Source organism: Petaurus breviceps, unplaced genomic scaffold (genome assembly GCF_028583685.1).
Source record: "Petaurus breviceps papuanus isolate PSGF00001 unplaced genomic scaffold, PetGlider_PUasm1.0 91133, whole genome shotgun sequence".
NCBI lineage: Eukaryota > Metazoa > Chordata > Mammalia > Diprotodontia > Petauridae > Petaurus > Petaurus breviceps.
Window position 1 is genome coordinate 100,858,674 of NW_027187419.1, and position 26,664 is coordinate 100,885,337.

Consider the following 26,664-nt stretch of genomic DNA (forward strand, 5'->3'; position numbering starts at 1 on the left):
CAGACCCCTGCAACAACAGCACTGTCCTTCACCAGTGGACAGTATTCATTCTGTCTGCAGGACAGTCTCCAGACCCCTGCAACAACAGCACTGTCCTTCACCAATGGACAGTATTCACTCTCTGTCTGCAGGACAGTCTCAGGGCTTCTTAATGAACAGCCAGGTTCCAGGACTTCTTCAACAAAAGGACTGTCTTTCACCAGTGGACAAATCTGGCAAAATAACATCAAAACAGACAGACAAAGTACCAGCAAAACAGCCATGTCTCCTCAGTCCTTGGCAGCTCAGGGGGCAGGTCTCAAAAGTCCAGGGCAATCCAAAGCGGCCACCAGCAATTCTCTTAGTCTCTCTCTCTCTCCACGAGGTGCTGCTTCCAAAAAGATCTTCCGCCTCTCTCTTGTCTCTCCAAATCTACGTCACCAGCTCCTCCCAATTCAGGACTTTCTTTTCACATCAACAAGTCCATCCCACAGGTGGGATTAACAAGCTCTGGGTTTTAACACAATCAATTTGAAAACCAAGCCAATATAGGGGAATCTTTAATTGCCATTACTATCACAATAATTTAGCACACATTTTTTTCTTGGAAGATGACTAATGTAGAAATTGTGTGTGTGTTTCCATATTTGTAATAAGTTTTATTTTTCTTGTCTTATCAATACGTGGGGAAAAGATAGGGAGGAGGTAATTTTGAACTAAAAAATAAAATAAATTGTAGCTATCCTTTGGCATAACAATGCTACAGTACTACTTCCAATATTACTATGCCCCCAAAGAGATAAAAAAAAAAAAGGAAAAGGGGGGCGGCTAGGTGGCGCAGTGAATAGAGCACCAGTCCTGGAGTCAGGAGGACCTGAGTTCAAATCCGGCATCAGACACTTAACACACTTACTAGCCGTGTGACTTTGGGCAAGTCACTTAATCCCAATTGCCCTCCAAAAAGCAAAACAAATGAACAAACATAAAAAGAGGAAAAGGATACATAGGTACTAAAATATATGTAATAATTCTTTGTGGTAGCAAAGAACTGGAAACAAAGGGGGTGCCCATAAATTGGGTAAAGGTGAACAAATTGTTATAGAAATTAGACGGAATATCATCGTACCATAAGAAATGACAAAAGGTATAGTTTTAGAGGAACTTGAGAATACTTTTTGAATCCATATAGAGTGGAATGATCAGAACCAGGAGAATAATTTATACAGCAGCAACAATATTATCAAGACAAACGGTTTTGAAAGATGGAAGAACTTTGATCAGTTCCGTGATCAATCATAATTCCATAGTATTCATAATGAAACATACTGTCCACCTCCTGACAGAGGGGTGATGGCCTCAAGATGCAGAATGAGACATACATTTTTGCATGGCTAACATGGGCATTGTTTTACATGACTATACATAATTCACACAAGGGTTTTGCTTTTTTTTTTCCAGTGGGGCAAGGGTAAGATGGAAAGAGAATAAAAATACTTCTTACCAGAAAAAAATTAAAATAAAACCTAACTCATGTTGCCACTCTAAACTACTTGGTGGTCACCCAGTCTAGGTCACTAAGGGGTGACTCATCATGATGTCACCTTGACAACAGGGGGATATCTACTCCAATCATGTGAAGACTTCCCCTGGCATAATGGATGGATGGATGGATAAGAACAATTTTTTCCAGTGGTCATAAAGGTGGCTAAAGCAGGCACTGTGGAATGCTTAGAAATTGGTCAAGCATCGAAGTACACCAAAGAACATTCACTACATCCCAGGCCATCACCAGTCATCCTGCCTTTTTTACTGTCACTGGAACAGAGAGAGAGGCTGATGACTTTGTGCAACTCTGCTTCACTTAAATCCAATTCACATGCAAGTCAAGACATCACCTCATGATATCATTAGTCCTATTACAAAACGAAGGATGACCTGTCAGTATGGAATATAATATTCCAAAAGGCAAAAGATAAAAGCTTACAACCAAGAATAACTAACCTTGCAAAGATAAATAAAACTAAGATACAAAAAAAAAAAAATCGACCTTTAACAGAGTAAAGGACTTCCAGGCTTTTCAATGAAAATACCAAAACTGGCTAGAATCTTTGAAATGCATATACAAGAGGACTTCTGATTATGATGGCAGAATGACCTAGGACAGAACAAGTCTACCACTCATAGAAGTATTCCAACAAAAAAATTTTAATTCACCAAACCAAATAATGATCAAGAAATCCAAAGAGAAAGTACAGACCCAGTCTAAGTCTACCTAAGAGGACAATCTGAAACCTACAGGAACTTAAGGAAGTGATTCAGTCAGAAAAACTGGGAAAAGTACACTTGGAAATCTTCCATCATGGACCAGAAATGTTCCAAGGACACACGGAGCCTGTAGCCCTTTATACTGGGAAACAGGAAAATCATAATGCTCCAAGATGGAAATCTTAGAGCAGTTGGAAACACACAGCTCTCTGAAACTGATGTGGGTCATTTGTAGCACTCTGACTTGAGACCACCCCAGAAGAACTTGAACATAGTACTCTGTACCTAGACAATGTGGGTACACTTGCAACCTTTCAAAACACTACACATGGAAATCAGTGGAAAGCAATGTCAGTGGCAGAGTCTCAGATAATAAAGTTCAGGACAAAACTTGGCTCTATTATCCTATCCAAGAGTGAAAGGACAGGAGGACTCTAGCCCTGACAGAAGTCCCAATTCAAGAAGAAAGGTTGGAAAAATGAGTAAAGAGAAGGCATCCACAATTAAAAAAAAATTCTAGGGTGGCTAGGTGGTGCAGTGAGTAGAGTGCTGGCCCTGGAGTCAGGAGGACCTGAGTTCGGATCCGGCCTCAGACACTTAACACACACACAAAAAACCTAGCCGTGCAACCTTGGGCAAGTTACTTAAACCCAATTGCCCTCAAAATAAAAAATTCTATGGATTTAAGTAAGCCTAAGAAAAACCCAGAGGAAGACAATAACTCCATTTGTAAATTTTCAGTTTGAAAACATACATGTCTATATCTATGTATCTCTATATAAATACATATTTAAAGTATATTTATATAGATATACCTATATAAAAATATAGTAATGTTAATAAATATACCTGTATGAATATATTTCTATATAGAAACTATCCATATATATGGAGTGGGGCAGAGAGAGAGAGAGAGAGAGAAAATCTATATCTACATCTATGTACAGCTTGGCAACAAGCAGCTATAAGAATTCCTGGAAGAAATGAAGCAAGAGATAAAATATTCATTATAAATGAAATGAAAGTCCTAGAAAAAGGAACGGAAAGGAAAATAAACAGCTCAGTATAGTAAGTAATGGGATCCCTGATAATTAGAATATAACAAATTGAAATCATTGACTCTATGAGACAACAAGAAATACTAGAACTAAATCTAAAGATTGAAAAAAATTGAATATAAGCCATTTACTATCAAAATCAATTGACCTGGAACCAGCAAGTCAAGAAACAATAATGTATGTATTATAAAGCAGCAATCATCAAAACTACTTGGTACTGGCTAAGAAACAGAGGGGTAGATCAGTGGAACAGGTTAGGTACACAAGACACAGTAGTCAATGATTACAGCAATCTACTGTTTGATAAACCCAAAGACCCCAGCTTCTGGAGTAAGAACTCACTATTTGACAAAAACTGCTGGGAAAAGTGGAAAATAATATGGCATAGACCAACATCTGACACTCCATATAAATATAAAGTCAAAATGGGTACACAATCTAGATATAAAGGCTGATACTATAAACAAATTAGGGAAATAAGGAATAGTTTATCTCTCAGATTTTTGGAGAATGGAAGAATTTATGACCAAATAAGAGATAGAGAACATCATGAAATACAAAATGGATAATTTTGATTACATTAAATTGAAAAGTTTTTGCATAAAACAAAGCCAATACAACCAAGATTAGGAGGGAAGCAGAAAACTGGGAAACAATTTTTACAATTAGTATCTCTGAAAAAGATCTCATTTCTAAAATATATAGAGAACTGAGTCAAATTTACAAGAATACAAGTCATTCCCCAATTGGTAAATGGTCAAAGGATATGAACAGGCAGTTTTCAGAGGAAGAAATTAAAGCTATCTATAGTCATATGAAAAAAAAAGACGCTCTAAATCACTTTTGATTAGAGAGAAGCAAATCAAAACAACTCTGAGGTACCACATCACACCTATCAGATTGGCTAACATGACAAAAAAGGAAAATGATAAATGTTGGAGAAGAAGCAGGAAAGTTGGAACACTAACTCACTGTTGGTAGAGTTGTGAGCTTATCCAAACATTCTGGAGAGCAATTTGGAATTATGCCCAAAGGGCTATAAAACTGTGCATAGACTTTGACCCAACAATACCACTTCTAGGGCTGTATCCCAAAGAGATCATGAAAATGGGAAAAGGACCCATATGTACAAAAATATTTCTAGCAGCTTTTTTTGTGGTGGCAAAAAGTTGGAAATTGAGGAGATGCCCATCAATTGGTGAATGGCTGAACAAGTTGTAGTATATGAATGTAATGTAATATTATTATTCCATAAGAAATGATGAACAGGCAGACTTCAGGAAAACCTGGAAAGCCTTATATGAACTGATATTGAGTGAAGTGAGCAAAACCAAGAGAACACTGTACACAGCTAACAGCCACGGTGTGTGATGACTGACTTTGATAAGACTTAGCCCTTCTCAGCAATGCAAGGACCTAAAACAATTCCTATCATGTAGGAAATGCCAATCACATCCAGAGACAGAACTATGAAGTCTGAATGCAAAGTGAAGCAGACTATTTTCTTTTTCTGTTTCGTTTTTTTTTTTCCTTTTTCATGGTTCCTCCCATTCATTCTAATTCTTCTATATAACGTAAGTCATGTGAAAATATGTTTGATAGGAATGTATATGTAGAGCCTATATCAGACCTCAAGCTGTCTTAGGAAGGGTTAGGAGAGGGGGGGCGGAATTTAAAACTTATGGAAATGAATGTTAAAAATTAAAAATAAATAAACTTATAAAAAAGATAATAAAGGACTTTAAAAAAGAAACAATTATTTAAGAACTATTGTAATCCATGAAAACCATGATAAAAAAAAGGCCTGGATACCATATTTCTAGAAGTCATAAATGAAAACTGCCCAAATCTACAAAGTATCCCAAGAGACTTATTGTAGTAGTAGGCTGTTAAAGCTTAAATTTCTATTGTGAATTGTATAATAGAAAGAATTAACTATTTACTTCCTGAAAGAAAACCCAAAATGAAAACTCCCAGGAATATCATAGCCAAAACATAAAGCTTTCAGGACAAAGAAAAATGCATTAAGCATCCAAAACGAAAGAGTTCAGATACAAAGGAACAACAGTTAGGATCAAACAAAAGCAGGCAACTATGACTGTAAAGGAGAGAAATCTTGGAGTACTATATTCCAAAAGGCAAAAAACAAATGCTGACAACTAATTATAGCTTTCTCTGAAAAGCTTAGTTTTTTTCCTAAAGGATAAAAAAAGATGGAACTTTAACAGAATATAAGTTTTTCAAGTGTTCCTGATGAAGAGTCGATAGCTTGACAAAATCTTTGAAATACAAAGAAGTCAAGAAAAACCTAGAAAGGGAAATACATTGGAGTAATATGAAAAAGTTCTACAATGATTACATGCTTACATTCTAACAGAAGAGAAGCAAAAAGAATCCGTTGAAAATTTTTATTTTTTCTAGGATCACAAAGTTAAGTAAGACAAGTAAAGGTGGGTATGGGACTGTTTATTCCATTTTGATGATCTTAAAACAAGAAAAAAAGGGAAGAGAAAAAATATATACTAGGAAAGAAATGGGGAGAAAAACTCTGTGGGCATTGTTGGACTTGTAGTCAGGAAGACTTGAGTTCCAATCCTCCTGCAGATACTTACTATCTGTGTGATCCTAGGCAAGTCACTTAATCTTTTCCAGCCACAGTATCCTCATCTTTTGTAGCAGCAAGCACCCCAAGCGTCCTCAGGGTTTGCTGCCACCACAGGTTCTTGGACATATATCGTTTACCTTGTTCAGGGGAAAAAGGTCAGCACCCTGAACTTCAGAATATACAGACAGAATTATCAATACAGAGACAGATCAAGTAGACAGATTTCCAAACTGTCCAACTATTACATCCATACCCAGTCAACATCTGGGTTTCAACATCTGGGTTTTTCAAAGCCGGGGGGCTCTGGACAATGGCTTCCCAGAATCCATATCAAATCACAGAACACTTTTCAAAGTGAGCCCCAAAACAGAGCCTCACATCAGGGCTTATATAGCCTTCTCCTGGCTCAGAGAATGTAACAACCTTATTGACTCACTGGCCAATCAAGAAGTATCTACTGAAAAACAAGCCTCCCACCCCAGGCTTCAGGTGCATTTTAGCCTAGGGGCAGGGAAGATCTTCCAATTTGCATTCCCATTACATCTATAAAGTGAGGGGACAAGAACTGATGGTTTCCAAGGTCCCTTCCAGATTTAAAGCTATGAAGGAAAGGGTGAGGGGAATGAACATCACATGAATCTCTCTCACCTGAAACAGACAAGAGGAGACTGAATACACAAATACATAAACACCACACACAGAATATGGCATTCAAATACATTAAACTTGACAGAGAAACAGGCAGGTATGGGGAGCTAGGGGTTTAAGAGAAATGGTAGTATCAGGGAAGGATCAATAATAAGTAAAACAAATTCCAATTTCTGAGAACAGATAGTGAATTAAAAAGAAAGAGAGAAAGGATAAGAATGGGGTCTGGGAGAGGGGAAGAAAAGAAAGTTAGTGGAACCTAAAGAGACTGCTTCAGTTATACATTACTAGTATTGATCACATTCCCTTTCTTTTACCACCTTCACTGTAAAGATAAGGGTGGAAGGCAGAGAATAAAACAAGAGGATATGATGGAAGAAAAACAAAATTATTAGTCATAGATGAATGTAGACAGGATGAACATTCACCCATCAAACAGAGGAGGTTAGAAGAATACATTAGAAAGAAGAATTAAAAATTATGTGATTTACAAGCAATACACCCAAAACAGAAATTCACACTAATGAGGTGTTGGAGCAGAATTTATTATGCCTTGAACTAATAAAAAAGCAGGGGTGGGGGCAGCTAGGTGGTGCAGTGAATATAGCACTGGCCCTGGAGTCAGGAAGACCTGAGTTCAAATCTGACCTCAGACACTTACCACTTACTAGCTGTGTCACCGTGGGCAAGCCACTTAACCCCAATAGTCCTTTCCTTCCCCCTCCAAAAAGCAAAAAAAAAAACAAAAAGCAGGAGTGGCAATCATTATCTCAGACAAGGCAATAATAAAAATACACATAATTTAAAAAGATGAAGAGGGAAACTACATAATTTTTAAAGACACCATGGATAATAAAATAATATCAATACTTAATATAAATGCACCAAATGGTATAGCATCTATGTTCTTAAAGAAAAAAAAATTTAGTTACAGGAAGAAATAATAGTAAAATAATAATGTATCCCTTTCAGACCTTAAAAAAGAAGCCAACAAAAATATAAACAAGAAGGACCTGAATAGGTTTTATCAAAGTTAGATATAATAGATCTGGGGTAATTACTGAATAAGAATAGTAAGGAGTATATATATTTCTTAGTTGTGCATGGCATCTTTACAAAAAACTGTGTGGGTGCTAAGGCATAAAAGCTTCATAAACAAATACAGAAAATGAGAAATAGTAAACACAGTCTTTACTAACCATGACACAATAAAAATTACATTTAATAAAGGGCCTTTAAAGAAAAGATTCACATTTACAGAGAGCCTAAATAATTTAATCCTAAAGAATTAGTAGGTGAAAAATGTCATAGAAATGAGATAATTTCATCAATGAAAATGAAATAACAAAACACACCAAAATTTTGGGTATGAAGCCAAAGCAGTCTTGGGGGGAAATTTTAATCTCTAAACACTTTTATTGGCATGAGACAAAAAATCAGATCAACAAATTGAGTATGTAACAACAAGAAACAACAACCCTTAGCTAAATCAACAAGTTTTTAAAAAGATCGAAAAATCAAAAGCAAAAAACTAAATTGATAAAAAAGTAGAAACTTAAAAAAATAACATAGTAAATATATAGTTAGCTACTACAATCCAAAAAGAGAGAGGAGAACCAAATTGCCAAAAAAAAAAGAAAAGAGAAATTTGCCCAACTATAATACCAATAAAACTGACAATCTAACTGAAACTACTAAATACTTTTAAGTGCCCAAGTGAACAGAAAAGAAAGAAAAAATGTAAAACTCAGGAAAAGAAGTCAAACTAGTATAATGTTAATGAAATAGGATGACCTTCCCCATCCATTAATAGGCCTATGTGCACAGTTGTGATACATCCTGAATTACATATTGCCCACTGTGGGAGGAACTTGCCTAAGGAGCTTGCTTTCACACCTTTTGGTACTCATCTAATTAGGCACTGAGTCAGGAGGGCTGTGATACCTTCTGGTTCTGAGAAGTGTATATATATATACTCTGAGTTGGTATTTTGCTTTGGGGGTTTGCTCATGAGAAGGATTTTTTTATTTCCTCATTGATTCTCTGAGTAGCTGTATGTTCAGAGCCCCCCGCTGACTACTCAAGATGTTGTCTGTGCTCCCTCGATCTAGTGATGTATGTAAAGTGTATAGCAATATTGCTTTACTCAGATAGTTGGAGCCCTATCTATTGGTCTTTGTGCTCTCTGTATTTTCTTCATGTTCGGGGTGTTGGCCTTTCCCTTGAACTAGTGAATGTAATTAAAAGAAGATTGCTGACCTCTTTAAAAGGTTGCTTTACTTCAATAGAATATATTAAAGAACCTGTGCTAGCAGGCCATCCTTGGTGTGCTAGGGTGCTTGCTAATACAACTAGCCATAAATGAACTTTCAAATAAAAAACTCTAGGACCAAAAGAATTTGCAAAGGAATTTTATTACATGCTTACAGAACATTTAACTCCAATTTAATATAAAGTATTTACAAGAAGAAAAATGGTATCCTACCAAACTCAAAAAAAGGTCTACAGCAGAGGTGTCAAACCTGACTACATACTATGCACAACACTTTCCAAATGCAGCCCCAAACAGACTGAAATGTAATTGCCAAATATTTAACAAAATAAATAAAAATAAAATAAAACATAGATAACATTACATTTAAAACTAAGTCAATATGCAGCCCCCAAGGATCCTTATGTATAGATTTGGGCTCTGGTTCCTATTGGAATTTGATACCATTGCTCTACAGCAACATACTTAAAAGTCTATGTATTATGAACAGGTTGGATTTATACTAGAAATACAGAGCTGTTTCAACATTAGGAAAACATACTAGACCATATTAATAACAAAACTAAGAAAAAATCAAGAATATATCAGATTTAGAAAATCTCTGGGCAAAATACAATATCCTTTTATTTTAAAAACAGTAGAGTACATAGAAATAAATATACCTTTCCTTAATATGATAAAAAGTAACTGTCCAAAAACAAGAGCCAATATTATCTATAATAAAGAAAATGTTAGATGCCTTTTCAGTAAGATCAAGGGTAAACTGGGGATGCTCATTGTCATTGCTATTATTGAATATAGTTATAAGAATGTTAGCTATAGAAATAAGACAAGAAAAAGAAATTTAGGGAATTAGAGATGAAGAAATGAAATAATTGCTTTTTTTGTTGATGGTTTGGTTCAGAAAACTCTAACAAGTAATAACTTCAATAAAATAGCAAAATATAAAATAAACCTGAGCCTGTATGATAACCAGATACATATTTATGGCAATATACACACCATACAGCCCTTTCCAGTGGGTGGGACCAGGACATTGATCTGCCCTAGGGAATTCTGGAGAGTTAACTGCAGCAACATGTGCCTGGTTCACTTGATCCAACTCATCACACTGGGAAATGTTATACCTTCAAGCACTTTATTTATTCACGTATTTGTTTGTTTATTACTGTGATGTGCAAGAAAGATTCAGACCAGCCATGAAGTGCTTCAGTGAGGGCACACATCTTAGAAATTCCTAGTTACTGTTAACTGAACAGTTACAAAAGTCTTGAGCAGCATTATACAAGAAATTGATTTAACAGATGTTAAATGAGTATTTTCAAAGATTAAATTATCAACATTAAAATCAGAAGGAGAAGCTGCATTAGCAGAAATTCTGGGAATCCTTAGAGTTGTCTTATTTGGAGCAGAAACTCATGTGGGCATGTAGCAAAAATCAGTGGAGTTGGTTGGTTGAGATGCAGACATCCACATTTATATTCATTAAGAATTATGCCAGATAAGATGTTTGTCTTGAGCTTCTTGATCAAATTGGAATTATAGTTACCACAAATGAGACAGTACAACTACAACTCTTAGAGGACCAAGACCATCCAAAATTCAAGGAAATATAAAATCTAATTAAGACAAGTACCCCTGGGGCAACTAGGTGGCACTGTGAATAGAGCATGGGTCCTGGATTCAGGACCTTCTCCCTTCCAAAATAAATAAATAAATGAACGAACGAACGAACGAATAAAAAGACAAGTGCCCCAGAAACTGATTCTTTCCAAAATGTTAGTTTCCAAAAGCATCAGCCCAGAAAGGTTGTCTTTTCTCACATACTGCAGCTAAAACATTAAATTAAAAAATAACTCCTTTTTTGCTTGTCTTCACAAAATATATTTGGTTGAACTGTTTGAGTATTGACATTTAATCACAGTAGCCAAAGACTTTAGGTATTTGTTATCTCTTTCCTTTCCTCACTTCAGTATGTTTTCCTTTTTAAAAACACTACAGACGTAGCTATTGATTGTGTTGTGCCCATTCATCATAAAAGATCTCAGAAGTTCATACTTTTGTGGAATTTCTTGACTGGACACTTTGTAAATAATAAAGGGTAACTACCGTGTTTCCCCGATAATAAGACACTGTCTTATTATTTTTTTTGGGAAAGAAAAACACCAGAGGGCTTATTTTCAGGGGATGGCTTATGTTGTCCTGCCTCAGCTCTCCTCCACGGCACTGCTCTCAATGGTGCCAGCAAGCAAATCACTGGGGAAGAACAGGATGACGTGCTCACTGCTGCAGCTCTGATTGGATGCAGCTCGGAGCACGGCGTGCGTTTCACCTGGGGGGGAGGGGGGACGGTGCATACAGAGGGTACCGTAATGCAGCGTGTAGCGCAGGGGATCACCTTCACTACAGTAGCAATCTCAATAGGGCTTATTTTCGGGGGAGGGCTTATTTTAGAGGAATCTTACACAGTAAGGGGAGGGCTTATTTTCGGGATAGGTCTTATTATCGGGGAAACACGGTATAACTGGTTTTCTTTTGGTATTAATATGTCAGGTATGTATAAATGTCATATGGATTCCATGCTCTCTCAAAATATGAATTAAACTATAATTATTTTAAAAGAAAAAAAAATAAATCTACAAAAATTGGCCATTCTATAAAACCTAAGCAAAAAGAATTGAAAAATAGATTCCATTCAAGATAACTCCACTTTGCATCTGCTGCCCTGCCTGGTTTCAACTCCATGAAGCAAGATGACCCTGCTAGGATAAACTCATCACCAGGATGCTAACTCAAGCCTTGATTGACAACACCTCCCTCAGACTTCCCTTCTCTGACTGAAGGGCTGGAGTACCAAACACTTACCTAGGACTTCCTTTACAGAGGACAGAAACTGGACTTTCGGCTCCCTACACTCTGTGGATCTGCCCGGTTTCAACTCAAACTGCTTGCCTTCTAAAGGAGAGGACAGGGGAGAGAGAGAATATAGAACTCAAAAAAAATTTTAAAACAAATGTTAAATATTTTTATTTACATGTAATTTAGAAAAATAAAAAAGAAAATATGTGAAAATTATTATATACTGGGGTTTTTGTTTGCTTGCTTTGCTTTTTGGAGGGGGGAGGGAGGGTAGGGCAATTGGGGTTAAGTGACTTGCCCAAGGTCACAAGGCTAGTGTGTCGAGTATCTGTGGTCACATTTGAACTCAGGTCCTCCTGACTGCAGGGCCCATGCCCTATTCATTGCGCCACCTAGCTGCCCCTGTTGTATACTGTTTACAAAATCAAGCTGTATGTAGAATAGAGATGTGCAGTTTAACATAGAATCCTCACTTTTTGAATTTTATTTTGTATAAGGAAATGTTCTTTTTTTTCTTTAAGCAATCAGGGTTAAGTAACTTGCTCAAGGTTACACGGCCAGGTGTTTCTGGGTAGGTGCTAAGTGTCTGAGCCAGGGATTCGATCCCCAGGTCATCCCGACACTGGAGCCAGTGTTCTTACTCGCTGTGCTACCTGGCCGCCCCAGGGAATGTTCTTTTTTTTGAAAGGGGAACACTCAGATTAAATTTTTTTTCAAATGGAAAGGAAAAGGCTCTAGCAATACCAGATCTCAAACTATCTACAAAAAAGCAACATTCAAAACTATCTGATACTGGTTAAAAGAAACTAGAAAAGTTGGTCAGTGGGACATATTACATATACAAGATTCAGAAGCAATTCAACATGGCAAAAAAGTGTTAGATAAATCCAAGGACATCAATTACTGGGATATGGCTTCACTATTCAACAAAAATTCCTGGGAAAATTGGAAAGAAATCAGGCTTAGATCAACATCTCACAGCATTTGCCCCTATGTGCTCCAAATATACACATGTCCTAGATATAAAAAGTCATATCAAATATAAATTAGAGAAGCAGAGAAGGAGATGCAGAGAAGGTAGGCCCTAGGGGAATAATTCTTGAACAAACAAGAAAGGAATCACAGGAGATAAGATGGACACTTCTCCAGCAGATTTCTCACCTTTAACATCGCTATTATCTCACTAATCTTCAATCAATTCCTATCTACTGGCTGCTTTCCTACTGCCTGGTATATGACCATATTTCCCCCATCCTCAAAAGAACCATCATTAGATTCACCAATCCACACTAGTTATAATCCTATATTTCTCTTCCCTTTTATGGCTAAACTCCTTGAGAAGACAGTCTGCTGCTCTCACTCTCTTGTTAACTCTTTGTATTTTGTTATCCAGTTGCATCATTCAACTGAAAAATTCTCCTTCTAAAGTTTCTGATTATCTCTTAATTACTAAATCTAATGGCCCATTAGATTGTGAGTTTCCTGAAGGCAGGGACTTCCTTATGCCTCTCTTTGTATCCCTACTGTTTAGGGCAGTACCTGGCTTATAGGTGCTTAATAAAAGTTTGTTGATGCTGACTCTATTCTCAGTCTTCATTCTTCTTATGGATTTGTGGAGGTAGAAAAAGAAAACATGAATTCATCTGGTGGAATGAAAGGTTTAAATCTAAAGAGAAAGAACAGATAAAATAAGAAGGAAGGAGGTCTAGCAATATGAGGTCCCAAACTTTGATACTGGCTAGAAAATAGAGAGTTCGGATTAACAGAAAAGATTAAATATATAATATACAGAAGCAAACATGTACAACAGCCTACTGCTTCATAAATCTCATGATCCCAGCTACTGGGGCAAAAACTTACTATTTGATTTTTAAAAACTGCTGGGAAAACTAGAAAGTATTCTGGCAGAAACTTTGTCTAAACTGATATCTCATTGTCTATCATGATAAGTTACAAATGAGTAATTAACTTAGAAATAAAGGGGGATATCACAAACAAACTAGAGGAACAACAAAGAAATTACCTTTAAGATTTATGGATAAGGAAGAGTTCATGACCAAAAAAGGGATAGAAAGAATCACTGAAGGTAAAATTCAGAGGAAAATTTTGATTACATAAAATGAAAAGGTTTTGTACAAATAAAACCAATGCAACTAAAATTAGAAGAGAAGCAGGGAACTGGGAAAAAAATCTTTGCATCAAGTTTCTCTGATAAAGATCTCATTTCTAAGACATAGCTATAAATATAGATACACACATATATATGTATATATATACATATATAAAAATATAAATAAGATCCATTCCTCAGTGAAAAATGATAAAAGGATATGAACAAACAATTTTCATATGAAGAGACCCAAGCTATCAATAGCCATATGAAAAATGCTTCAAAACAGTGGTGTCAAACTCATAGAAACAGGAACCACTTATCCATACCTAAGGATACCTGTAGACTGCATATTAACTTAGTTTTTAAATGTAATTTTATCTATGTTTTACTGTATTTAAATTTTTTATTTTGTTAAATATTTCCTAATTACATTTTCATCTTGTTTAGGAGTGTTGTTAGGAATCTGAGATTCTACCTCACATCCATAGTATTGGTAAAATTGTAAAAAATAAAATAAAATAATAATTGTTCGAAGAACCACAGGAAAACAGATGTCTTAATGCATTGTATATAAAGCCATGTATTGGTCTAGCCGTTCTGGAAAGCATTTTGGAACTAGACCCCCAAACTCATAAAACCTCACCTATCCTTTGACATAGTAATAAACCACTACTAGATTCATATCCCCAAGTGTATCAAAGAAAGAAAAAAAGAAACCATTTGTACAAAAGTATTTATAGCAGCTTTGTGCTGGCAAAGAAATGGAAACAAAGAGGATATTCATCATTTAGGGAATGGCTGACCAAATTATGGTGCATGAATATGATGGAATACTATTATTCTGTAAGAAATTATAAAAGGGACAGTTTCAGAGAAATCCGGGAAGACTTGATTGAAATGATCTAGGATAAAATGAACAGAACCAGCAGAAAAATTAATACAATAACAACATCATTATAAAAACAAACAACTTTGAAAGAATGAAGAACACTGAACAATACAGTGACCAATCACTATGCCAGAGGGCTTGTGATGAAACATACCACCCACCTGGAATTTAGGAGAGGTCAACTGAAGAGCAGCAGAGCCACATGAGTATAGCAGGTAACAAAATTGTTCGATCAGCTGCTAAAAAATGTAAGGTATTGCCTCATTCATAGATGAGCAAGTTGATGCCTGTAAAAAAAATTAGGAAAATAAATTTGGTTTTAATAAAAACTATCGAAAATGGGTGTAAAGAAACAAAGTTGTATGGTTTCCAACACTTTGGGGCAGAAAATAAATTGTGGCATAAACATAAAAGTTATATCACCTTGTAAAGGATGTGGGTGACGTCTTATTTGGATGTGAACAGTTTGTTTAAAAGGGTAGAGAAAGAACTTTTATTTGTTGAAGAGTGATAAAATGAGACTTAAATTGTTTTGGGAGGCTGAGCTAAGATGGCTGAATAGAAGGAAGGCGAATAACCAAGTTCTACTCTGCAACTCCAAACAGATGTAGTAAATGTACTAGACCAATTTTTGATTGGGGAAGCCAAGGGAAAAAAATACAATGAGTCATCTTTGAAGCTAGTTTGGCACAGGGAAACAGAGTTCTATGGATTCTGGGTCCAGCATTCCTGCGCAAGGAGATGCTGCACCAGGAGAAGAAGTCCCAAACGAAGTCAAAGGTATATTTATGTAGGGTACAGCAATTGATGTCAACTGGCTATGATGTCAGTTGATGTCTGTGGCTGACTACCAACTTCTGAGTCACAGACACAGGGTGAACTGAAGAAGAGATCTGCATCGAGGGATGGTGTTCTAGGGTAAGGAGCAGATGTGGAAATTGAGATGCCCATCAACTGGGGAATGGCTGACTAAGTTATGGTACATAAATATAAAGAAATACTATTTTGCTGTAAGAAAGATGAAGGAGTTGGTTTCATACACATTTTTTTAAACTGAGTTCCAGATGTTTTCCCTTATTTCCTCCTCACTCACCCCCACTGAGAAGATAAGCAAATATATATATATACACATATATATACATATATATATATAGGTTGTACATGTGTAGTTATGCAAAACATTTCCAAAGTAGGTATATCGTGAAAGACTAACCATATTCCCCTCCATCCTATCCTGCCCCTCACTTATTCTATTTTCTCTTTTCACCCTGACCCTTTTAAAAAGTGTTTGCTTCTAACTACCCTCTTCCCCAATCTGCCCTCCCTTCTATCATCCCCTCTCTTATCCTCTTTCCCCCTATTTTTCTGTAGAGTAAGATACCCAATTATTGGTTTCAGAGAAACCTTGGAAGACTTGTATGAATTGATATAGAATGTGGTTGTCTGATAAACCCAAAGACTCCAGCTTCTAGGATAATAACTCACTATTTGACAAAAACTGCTGGGAAAACTGGAAAAGAGTATGGCAGAAACTAGGCATAGATCAACATCTTACACCCTATACCAAAATAAAGTCAAAATGGGTAAACAATTTAGACATAAAGGCTGATACTAAGCAAACTGGGAAAGAAAAGAATAGTTTACCTGTCAGATTTATGGAGAATGGAAGAATTTACGGCCAAACAAGAGATAGAGAACATTAGAAAATGCAAAATGGACAATTTTGATTACATTAAATAAAAAAATTTTTGCACAAAGCCAATGCAACCAAGATTAGGAGGGAAGCAGAAAACTGGGAAATAATTTTTACAAATGTCTCTGACAAAGTCCTCATTTCTAAAATATATAGAGGAATTTATAAGAATACAAGTCATTCCTCAGTTGATAAATGGTCAAAGGATATGAACAGGCAATTTTCAGAGGAAGAAATTAAAGCTATCTGTAGTCGTATGAAAAAATGGTCTAAATTATATTGATTAGAGAAATGCAAATCAAAACAACTCTGAGGTATCACATCATACCTATCAGATTGGCTAACATGAAAAAAACAGGAAAATGATAAATACCAGAGAAAAATGTGGGAAAATTGGAACACGAATGCATTATTGGTGGAATTGCAAACTGATCCAACCATTCTGGAGAGTAATATAGAATTATACCAAAAGGGCTATAAGACTGTGCACTGCCTTTGACCCAACAATTCCACTCTTAGGGATATATCCCAAAGAGATCATAGAAATGAGGAAAGAACCCACATGTACAAAAATATTTATAGCAGCTCTTTTTGTGGTGGTGGCCAAGAATTGGAAATTGAGGGGATGTGCATCAATTGGTGAATGACTGAACAAGTTGTAGTATATGAATATAATAGAATACTATTGTGCTATAAGATATGATGAGCAAGTGGACTTCAGAAAAACCTGGAAAGACTTATGTGAACTGTTGCTGAGTGAAATGAGAAGAACCAGGAGAACAACTGCACACAGTAGCAGCCACACTGTGTGACGACTGACTTTGTTAGACTTAGCTCTTCTCAGCAATGCAAGGATCTAAGACAACTCTGAAAGACTAAAGATGGATAGTGCTATCCACATCCAGAGAAAAGACTTTGGAGTCTGAATGTGCATAGAAGCATACTATTTGCTCTCTTTTTCTTCTGTTGTTTAGTTTGATTTCTTCTTTCCCATGTTTCCTCCTATTAGTTCTACTTCTTCTTTACATCATGACTAACGGGAAAATATGTTTAACATAATGCATGAGTAGAGACTATATCAGAGGCCTGCTGTCTTGGGGAGGCAGGGAGAAGGGAGGGGGAGAAAATTTCAAACTCAAAATCTTATGGAAGGGAATCTTGAAAACTAAAAATAAATTTTAAAATAGAATGTGATTTGCTGTTTGAGGGAAATGACTTACACAGTGTGTGGGTCACAAAATTGTTCAATCTACAATAAAAGAAACTGAAGCAGAGCTCTAAGCCAATAACCATTTATGAAAGGGACGTGGCCCACTTTAATGAACAGGACCTCACAGATCTTCTTCCAGGGCCTTAGTTTTATAGTGTTTGATACCTAGACCATACAGATGAAGAAAACTAAAAATACAGTCTCATTGATTGATAGATCTTGACCCTGACCCTCCAGGAAGGTCTACATAAAATACAGAATCCCATTAGCTGACAAACCTATGTCTTGATGTTGCCTATGAGCAGAATGTAACAGATCTAAATTGACCTTTCAGGAGGTCCTACTGAACTGATAAGCAGACCCACCAGCTGGGTTGATAAACAGATGTCAAAACAGCCACATGGACCAATGGGTCAGTAGATTAGGCAGGTCACAGGATGGCAAACAGAGTCACTTGTTGGTGAAGTACTCATGGCCCTCTCCCCATACTGGGTGATAGAGAGATGACAAGGAATGGAGGGGCAAGAAAAATAGCTGGAGGACTTTCTATATCATTGACTCATCACCACACTGGGCTTGGTCCTCTATTCAGCAGGAAGAAAGGGTGAACGTCCTCTAGTTAGCTTTCTATGATTAAGCAAGTGAACTTCATAAAAGCAAGTGAACTTATAATCTTGTAGTTTAAGTCTATGATAAGAAAGAACCTAATTTAATTATCCCTAAATGAAAATTGATTAACTAAATGTATACTGATAGACAAGTATAATGCTAATAATTACTAACAATCACTACCCCTATGGAATCACAATAAAGTGATTAGATTGGAATAAAATAGGGGTCTAATTAAAATCATCTATCACAGGTAAGAACAATATTATAAAAATAAACAATTGTGAAAGATGTAGGAAGGAAGGAAGGAAAGACACATTTATTAAGTGCTTACTATGTGCAAGGCACTGTGCTAAACACTTTACAAATGTTATTTCATTTGACCCTCAGAAGCATCCCAAGAGTTACGTGCTGGCAGGAACTCTGATCAATGCAATGCCCAACCATGATTCCAGAGGACTCATGATGAAACATGCTAAAAGTGGTAATGGTCTCAGGGTAGACTGATTCTGGACATGACCAGAGCAAGAATTTGTTCTTTTTAACTATGCATGTTTGTAAAAGGGGGGTTGTTTTTCTTTCAATTTTTTTTAATTGGAGGAGAGCAGGGAGAGAAGGTAGATTGCAGTTGACTGAAAAAAAATTCAAAAGTTTTTTTTAAAGAAATGGTTCAAGGACAAAGACTGTGATGGAGGGCCAATCTGAGAACTGTTTCATGGTGGTAGCTGCAGGGTGTCTCAGGACATTTTTTGCATGTAAGTGTTTTAAAATTTGAGACAGTAAAACTTACAAAATGAAAAACCATATAAATGGAGCTAAAGGATGATTCAATAAGGAACATTGATTTCATAGGGGAGATTTAGTTAGTTTTTAACCTGTGAAATGAAAGATGAGTCATCAGGAAGTTCTGATGTAAGCCACAAGCCTTTTTGCCTTGTCCCAAGAGTTAACCTAATCTATTTTACTGTGAGTTCTCTTAACTGCAATATGAGTACATTACAGAACATTCTGGTAAGTGAATAGCTGGGGAAGTGTTGCTATTGGTGAGTAGCAGTTGCTGTCCCCTGGGGACCCAACTGGCCATTTCCAGTTGGATAATGCTGCTACTTCCTCCTCCTCCTCCCTTTCGGGAATCATACCCTTACAGGTGGGTGGTCTGTCCAAAGGAATATACATTTTGATCACTTATACTTCACAAAGTATCTTGCGATATGGGGACTAGATTTTTTTCTTTCCTGTTCATTTATTTTGTCATTGTCTGTTGTTGTTTTTTAAACTGGGTAAATGAACCCTTTTGTCTCATGTAGGTTTCATTTATGACTTCTTGAAACATAGCTCTGGAAAACCAGGCTTTGTTAAAGCCCATTTGGATTCAAATGGAGTTGGAAAGGTAGAGCCAAGATGGTGGAGTAGCAGGAAGTAGTGCAGGGTTAGCACCCTACCACAATTTCTCCAAATAGATCTGGAAGATGCACTAGACAGAATCCTGAAAGGAAATCCAAAAAAAAAAAAAATCACACTGAGTCTTTTGTCCAGCCCAGGTCACCCTAGGGAACCATATGTGCACCAGGTCTGTGCACCAGAGTATGGGCACCTCCAGATCCATGCTAGGGCATGGCAATGAGGACAGATGCCAACTGGCACAACTTTGTCACTATCTAGTTCTGGGCATATTGAGGAGACCTGCACATGTGGGTGTCATTCCCAGAGGAAAGCCCTGAATCAAGAAAGCAAGAGGTTCAGGGGCAGCTAGGTGGCCCAATGCACCGGCCCTGGAGTCAGGAGGACCTGAGTTCAAATCTGACCTCAGACACTTAACGCAAAACTAGCCATGTGACCTTGGGCAAATCACTTAACCACAAATGCCCTACCTTCCCCTCCCCAAGAAGTAAAAAAAAAAGAAAGCAAGAGGTTCAGAAATCAGTAGCAGTTGTTTGGCTCAGACCCCAGAAACAGAGCAGGATTTCATTTCTAGCACCCATCCCAGTCTGCAGAGGAATGACCAGGACAGGAATCCTAAACAAATGGGGAGCTCACAGTTCTGTCACTCTGAACCAAAAGAACTTCCTGGCTGACTGACAGGGCCTTCTGAGTCCAGCAGCAGTCTACTGTTGCTGACCAAAACTAAGGCTAATAACTTGTAAAGCTCAGACTACAGGGGCAGCAATCAGATTCTGCCCTGGACTAGAGCACTTTGGAAGCACTGAAAACTTATAGGTCACCAATCTATACCTAAGATCCTATAACAACACAACACTCAACTACCCCAAGAAAGCAGCAAAAGAACCAGCCTAGACTCTTTCTAGAAGGGTGGCAAAACTCAACTCTAACATCAAATCAAGGAGTGGACTGAAACAATGGGCAAACAAAAAAGAACCCCATCATCATGAATTATTTTGGTGGCAAGGAAGGCTTGACTGAGAAAACAATCAACATAACTAATCATATTAAAAACATAAACATTCAAAATGGCATGATTATCTCAATAGATACAGAAAAAGTCTTTGACAAAAGATAACATTCACTTATGTTAAAAATCCTACAAAGTATAGGCATGGGGGACCTTTTTAATATCATAAAAAAATTTATCTAAAACCAAAAAAACCACTTTTTAAAAATAAATATGAATGTAAAACGAGGAAGCCTATTCTCCCCACTATTATTTGATATAATTCTGGAAATGCTAACAATAGCAATAAGACAAGAGAAAGAAATTAAAGGCATAATTCTAGGTATAGAGGAGAAAAAACTATCCCTCTCTGTTGATGATGTGATGGCGTACTTGGAAAATCCTAGGGAATCAGCAAAGATACTAATTTAGACAATAAATAGCTTTAGCAGAGTTGTAGGTTACCAAGTTGTAAGGTAATACTAAGGAAAGGCAACTTCCCAAGGTTCAAAATACCAGCATAGGTGCTCTCCATTTTATTCAGTGACCAACCAAGAACAGAGAAGATCAAAACATGACATCATTGAAAATACAGCATTTACTAAGTGTGATTAAATAATCTCCAAGTACTACCCCACCCCAGGACCTTCCAATCATTCAATCAATTACAAAGTCCCTGTTCTAAATACTACTCCACCCCTAGGCTGTACCTTCATTTAGTCCACCACAAAGCCCCTCTTCTCAAATGGAGATTAGTTTCCAATCTAAGTACATTCATTTGTTCAACCATAGAACACAAAAAGGTCAAAAGTTCCCCACCCCTGGATCACAACTGAATCTACCCCAGAGTTACATCAAGTTTAAGCACAGCACTTAATACCCAAATGGAGGTCTTTTCTTCATCTTGACATGAGGCAAGTTCTCAGCAATCTTAGTTCCTGGGGAGACAAGGCTTAGCAAGGCCACAAGATACGTTGCCAGTCTCTTCATTAATTCATCCTCTGTCTGTAGCACAGTCCTAGAACCCCTGAAAACATTAGCAAAACCCTCTCCCAGGATTTCTGTAAACATACAACAAGAAAATCCTTCTTCAGGGCTTCTGAACCAACAGAAAGGTTCCCAGACCCCTGCAACAACAGCACTGTCCTTCACCAGTGGACAGTATTCACTCTATCTGCAGGACAGTCTCCAGACCCCTGCAACAACAGCACTGTCCTTCACCAGTGGACAGTATTCACTCTCTGTCTGCAGGACAGTCTCAGGAGCTCTTAGCCAACAGCCAGGTTCCAGGACTTCTTCAACAGGACTGTGTTTCACCAGTGGGCAAATCTGGCAAAACAACATCAAAACAGACAGACAAAGTACCAGCAAAACAGCCATGTCTCCTCAGTCCTTGGCAGCTCAGGGGGCAGGTCTCAAAAGTCCAGGGCGATTCAAAGTGGCCGCCAGCAATCCTCTCAGTCTCTCTCTGCCTCCACGAGGTGCTGCTTCCAAAAAGTTCTTCTGCCTCTCTCTTGTGTCTCTCCAAATCTACGTCACCAGCTCCTCCCAGTTCAGTACTCTTTTCACTTTAACAAGTCCATCCCACAGGTGGGATTAACAAGCTCTGGGTTTTAACACAATCAATTTGAAAACCAAGCCAATACAGGGGAATCTTTATATTCCATTACTATCACACAAGTTAACACTTAAAACATAATTTCTACATAACAATATTAACAAAATCTAAGAGGCAATAATAGAAAATGAAATTTTATTCCAAATAACTATAAAATGCATAAAGTATTTGGGGATCAATTTACCAAAGCTCATAAAAGACTTGTATAGATTCGATTACAAAGTGCTCCTCAAAGAAATAAGGAATTGTAGCACATTATCAACAAGATGGAGGACTAGAAATTTTTCTGATGCCCACAATTTCTCAGACTTCTCCAAAATAGAAATTACATGCCAAAGACAAAGCAAATTCAAATGTATCCATACTATAGATTCAAACTCAAACAGAAATCAATCCCTGTAGGCCACATATTGATTTAGAAAACCATAAAATAACATTATCTATATTGTATTGGATTTTTTATTTCTTAAATATTTCTGAAATTGTGTTTTAATTTGGTTTGGGTCTCAAGTTTGACATCTCTGATCTAGGACACCCAGAATCAAAAAGAAGGTTAAATTAAAAAACAAACAAACAAACCTTAATCCCATAAATTGATGCCTACCTTGATCTCACTCTGTACTCCCTCCCTCAACATACACTACACTACTGATATAAAGGCTTGCAGCAAAATATACCCACATACCCCAATCTGCTCTCCCTCTTTCTAATGCCAACGAGATCTACAATCCAGGCTTCAGGAATTTGTTCTAACCTTGACAGACCATTTTGTGTTGCAAAAGATCTCTGCAAAACAGGAGACAAACAGAGGGAAAGGATCAGGATATGTGTCTGGGTTTGAAAAAGACTTCAACTTCACACTCTACCCTTCTCTTTCCCACCTTCTGCAGTCTTGGAACTACAGAAATCAACCCCATAGCACGACTGGGGCAGCTCTGCAAACTGCAGGTCCTAGGCCTGGGAATCCAGGAACAGGAGTCTAAAACAGTATACACACACACTTTCTCTCTCTCTCTCTCTGTCTCTCTCTCTCTCTCTGTCTCTGTCTCTCTCTCTCTCTCTGTCTCTCTCTCTCTCTCTGTCTCTCTCTCTTTCTCTCTCCCCCCACCCCGTCTCTGTCTCTTGTCTCTCTCTCTCCCCTTCCCTATGTGTGTGTGTTTGGGGGGGAGGGGGAGGATGTCGTGCAGCACTTCACTAAGCCTGAGAGAAAAAACTCAGCATCTATTTGAGGATAAACAAGGAAACTACCGTGTTTCCCCGATAATAAGACCTATCCCGAAAATAAGCCCTCCCCTTACTGTGTAAGATTCCTCTAAAATAAGCCCTCCCCCGAAAATAAGCCCTATTGAGATTGCTACTGTATTGAAGGTGCGCTACACGCTACATTATGGTACCCTCTGTATGCACCGCCCCCCCCCTCAAGCTGCATCCAATCAGAGCTGCAGCAGTGAGCGCGTCATCCTGTTCTTCCCCAGTGATTTGCTTGCTGGCGCCATTGAGAGCAGTGCCACAGAGGAGAGCTGAGGCAGGACAACATAAAAACCTGGTATGTAAGCGGGAGTGAGGGGGCATGATGGAGGATAAAAAGGGCATGATGGAGGAAAAAAGAAGAACTCAGGGGGCATGATGGAGTGAAAAGAAGGACTGATGGTCATAATTTTATTATTCTGTCTGTTTTGACCCCCAGACATGAGTACAAAAAGGAAGAGCTATACTGTTGAGTATAAGAAAGCAATTGTAGAGGAGTCACATGGCAAGAATCTTGCAGTTTTCTGTAAAGAAAAACTTTTGGATCTTCGAATGGTCAGAAAATGGAGAGCAGATTATAATAACCTCAATCAACAGGTGGATGAGGGAAAAGGGAAAAAGTGCAGGTCTGGATCAGGTCGGCAGCTCTTATATCCTGACTTGGAGATCCTCATTGGTGAATGGATTGCTAACAGGAAAGCAAAGGCCTTGGTTGTGCACAGGGCTGATATTCAAGCATTTGCCCTTTCAATGGCACCAGAATTTGAAATGGTCTCAGAAGGATTCAAAACATCACAACACTGGTTGGACGGTTTCCTTCAACAGTATGAACTGTCCCTAAGAAGATCAACAACACTGTTTAAGCTGGAAGATGCTGAAGTTATTAAACGTGCACTTGCATTCAAGTCCTTTCTTGATAGGATCGACATTTCCAAGTACCAAACCTGCAATATAATTGCTATGGATGAAACTGCAGTGTTTATGGGACAAGGATCTCAAACAACAATTCATCACAGGGGTGCAACGTCAATCTACATTCCCACCACTGGCTATGAAAGTGCACGGGTCACCTGTGTTTTGGCAATTCGTTTGGATGGAAAGAAAGCCACACCTCTAATCATCAGTAAGGGCAAGAAAGATAAGACTGAACGTGTATCCGGCATTTACATTCTTGAAACCGAAAAAGCCTGGTATACACAAGCCGTTATAAGAAAGTAGGTTGATTTAATGCTGCCACTTGTTATGCGAGGTAACCAAAGAGGTCTAATAGTCTGGGATTCAGCCAGCACTCACCGCGCTAAAGAAATGAAGAACTTCCTTGCAGAGAGAAGAATAGATCAAGTAATGATTCCTGCAGGAATGACTGCCTATCTCCAGACCCTTGATATTGCAATAAACAAGCCATTCAAGGACCATTTGCGCATGGAAGTCAATGACTACATTGAAAATAGAATGGAAAGAAATCAGCGTGGAAACTTTGTGAAGCCCTGTCTGCAAGAAGTCGTGACTTGGGTGAAGAAGTCATGGGATAAAATTACTGACAGCTGTGTCGCCAAGGCACTACGAGCAGGTTACCTGGACAAGACATATTCATTTAAAGAGAGCTATATTGCTGGACATGACAGATTGGGTCCACTTCTTCTGAAGGAAATGGAGGCACAAGACATCCAGGAAGGAATTCAGGGTATGGACACTTATGACGATGTTGTTGAAGAAGATGACATGATCATTATTGAATAAAGGTACATTTTTTTGTTCACATTTACCTGTTTATTAAAATTGCTGTCAATGTTCATTAAAATAAGCCCTCCCCTGAAAATAAGCCCTCTGTGGTTTTTCTGTCCAAAAAATTTAATAAGACAGTGTCTTATTATCGGGGAAACACGGTATGTTATACCTAAAGGAACCATAGACAACAAACCAATATGAGTAATAGATTTATACACTCCAAATACCTTAGCATCCAAATTCATAAGGAAACATTATCTGAGCTACATGAAGACAGAGACCATTACACAATAGTGACAGGAGACTTCAATATTCCCCAATATCCCAGTTTTGAATAAGTCTAACAGAAAGAGAAACAAAAGGGAAAATATGGAACTGAACAACTGCTTGAGTAACTAGAGTTAAAAACAAATAAACAAACAAACTTCTGGCATCTCTTAAATGGGACAGCAAAAGAACACACAGATTTTTTAGCACCACATGAAACTTGCAAAAATTGACCACATAACTATGGCAGAGAGATGTCGCAAACAAATGTAAAGACAGTGGGAGAAGGAGTGCTGAGTGACATCACAGTAGGTATCAGTTCATCATTATGCGAAAGAAAATTATAATGATGAAACAACATGTCAAAATTTCTGGGATGCAGCTAAAACAATTCTCACAGGGAAAATAATATCCCTACAAACATATATTAACAAAACAGGAAAAGAGGATTAATGAACTGAATATGCATCTAAAAACTTAGAAAGCCAACCAATAAATAAACCTAAAATAAGAACAAAAAAGAAGTTGTTAAAAATTGGAGGAGAAATAAACTGGAAACAAAAAAAACCTATAAAAATAATAATTAAACTAAAGTCAGTTCTTTAAAAAGACTAATATAACCAATACAAATTTAGTGAATATAATTAGAAAGAAAAGGGCAGAAAATCAAATCAATACAATAGCAAATAAGCAAGATGAAATCACAACAAAACCAGAATAAAAAGAATAATAATAATACAATTATGCACAGTTATATGCTTACAAAACTGAGAACACAAAAGAAATTGAGGAATATCTTCAAAAATAGTGAATGCTCAAACTATCAGACTATCAAATAGAGATCTTAAATAACCCAATCTCAGTAAAGGAAGTGAATTTAATTGGAAAGGACTATTGAAGAAAAAAAACTCCTCACAGGAGAATACTATAAGGTTTTTTTGTGTGGGTTTTTTGCTTTTTGGAGGGCAATTGGGGTTAAGTGACTTGCCCAAAGTCACATGGCTAGTAAGTATGTCAAGTGTCTGAGGTTGGATTTGAACTCAGGTCCTCCTGCCTCCAGGGCTGGTGCTCTATTCACTGTGCCACCTAGCCGCCCCTATACTATCAGTTTTAAAGAACAGTTAATAACCATACTTCGCAAATTATTCTCAAAAATCGAGAAAGAAAGAACCCTACTGGAATCTTTCTATGAGACAAATATAGTCCTTATACTT

The 26,664-nt window shown here is 37.4% G+C and overlaps 1 long non-coding RNA gene across 3 annotated transcripts in view; it reads right to left on the minus strand.

Annotated features, from left to right (window-relative positions):
* The window catches only part of LOC138154961 (uncharacterized), an 84,083-nt gene that overhangs the window by 35,506 nt on the left and 21,913 nt on the right, over positions 1-26,664 (minus strand). Inside the window, exons 2-4 of one of the 3 annotated variants that reach the window (XR_011166719.1) lie at positions 14,850-14,975; positions 13,226-13,352; positions 11,693-11,782 (exon numbers count right to left, since the gene is read on the minus strand). This is a non-coding gene — a long non-coding RNA (uncharacterized lncRNA). The remainder of the gene's footprint in view (positions 1-11,692; positions 11,783-13,225; positions 13,353-14,849; positions 14,976-26,664) is intronic. The other 2 variants (XR_011166717.1, XR_011166718.1) reach the window with 2 other exon arrangements.